This window comes from Mus pahari, chromosome 19 (genome assembly GCF_900095145.1).
Source record: "Mus pahari chromosome 19, PAHARI_EIJ_v1.1, whole genome shotgun sequence".
Classification (NCBI taxonomy): Eukaryota; Metazoa; Chordata; class Mammalia; order Rodentia; family Muridae; genus Mus; species Mus pahari.
Window position 1 is genome coordinate 19,850,558 of NC_034608.1, and position 1,939 is coordinate 19,852,496.

Consider the following 1,939-nt stretch of genomic DNA (forward strand, 5'->3'; position numbering starts at 1 on the left):
GGCGGATTTCTGAGTTCGAGGCCAGCCTGGTCTACCAAGTGAGTTCCAGGACAGCCAGAGCTATACAGAGAAACCCTGTCTCGAAAAACCAAAAAAACAAAAAACAAAAAAAAAAAACTAGCTATGAATTTATCTTTTTTTATGTGTATCTGTGTTCTGCCTGCATGTGTGTCTATGCACATGCATGCCTTGTACCCACAGAAGCCAGAAAAAGGGGTTACAGACAGTTGTGAGCTACACCATGTGGTTGCTGAGAATTGAACTCAGGTCCTCAGGAAGAGCAGCCCGTGCTCTTAACCACTGAGCTACAGCCCCACTGGCTTTGTTGTGAGACCGGGTTTCATGCAACACAGGGAACTACTCCTGACCCTCCAACCTCTACCTCTTAAGAACTGGGGTTGTTGACATGGCGCCACCACACCCAGCACACTGGGTAATTGTTCCCTGCACCAGACTGGAAATTTAAATCCACGAGTCTTTTTGCTTGTTGCAAATTGCTGCGTGTTAATGAACATGCAATTACCATTAAGAATGACAAAACATGCGAGTGGGTGAAATGTGCAGGGCACAGTGTGTAGGAGAGTCAGCTGTGCTGCGATGGCTAATGATGTTTCCTCCTCATAAAAATAAACTGTTACTATAACCCTGTGACCTGTTACCTGGACATTTAAGTTGTTAAAATTCCGAGGTAAAGTACCAACTCTATTTCACACCTGTCAAGTTGTTGCAAAGTCAGATGTGGCATAGACTAGTGATCTTAACACTCTGGAGGTAGAGATGGTAGGGGTCAGGAGTTCAAGACTAGCCTTAGCTTTATAGGTAGACTGGGGCTAGCATGGGCTATATGAGCTCCTGTTGCAAAACCCACCTCGTCAACTCCATCTATAAAAAAGAAGAAAAGTTATCAAGATGAGAATATGGGAAGTTGTTGCAGTAGGAGGTGAAAGAGTCCCCAAAGCTGCCTCGTTTTGTTGCATTTATCGTTTGTTTGGGAGGTACGTGCATGTGCACACGCGCGCGGACGCACGTCTGGATGTTCATGGAGGGAAGTGCCTTTACCCATCAAGCCATCTCTATGCCTAAAAATTGCTGCTTTAGCTGACAGTATCACCTCCCAATAACATTTCAACTGTTGTCCCCCAGCCTCTAGCACATGACTTTTAGGGAACTCCTAAGATCGAGCTGTCACCTGAGCCTGCGGTGTGGACTGAGACATTCTCCAGCGCCGTAGCCGACCCTGAGAGCTTTAGTGGACCTCACGGCGTTCTGACTTCCTGATGCCGCACCTGACTTCCACGCATGCGCAGTGGCACGGTTGTGCCCACACCCATCACACAAGCACACACTAACAAGAATAAGATGGAGAACAATGACTGAGATAGTATCCACCTCTGGCCTCTGCATGTATTCACACATGTGTGTGCTTGTACCCACATCTATGTGAGCATGTATACATACATAACACACGGAAAAATAAAGGGAGACACCTTACCTGTCTCACCATGTGCTTCATTCACCATGTTAAGCCACATTGAGAGGGGTCTCACCAAGTCCTGCTCTTAGATTCTCCAGGCCCCAGAATCACCCACTAAAGCACTTTATAAATTATCCAGCCTGTGGCAAGGCCTTGGCGGAGTGAGGGTAAAAGAAGTGGAATTTGCCTAATGGGCCTGGAATCCCCCCTTTGCAACACGGACTCTTCCAAATATTGTTGGTTTGTACAACAGTGTGAACATATGTACACCACTGCACTAAATTTTTAAAAATTAAAATCTGCTCCAAGGAGGAAATATTGACACGCCAAGCCGAGCGTGTGATAATAACAAAAGAAAATATTGGCGCACAATATACATAACTTGCTTTCCGATGAGGCATCAAGCCGAGTCCTCGAAAGCTAATCTCACAGCAGATGACACATGGGGACAGAGATTGACTGGGT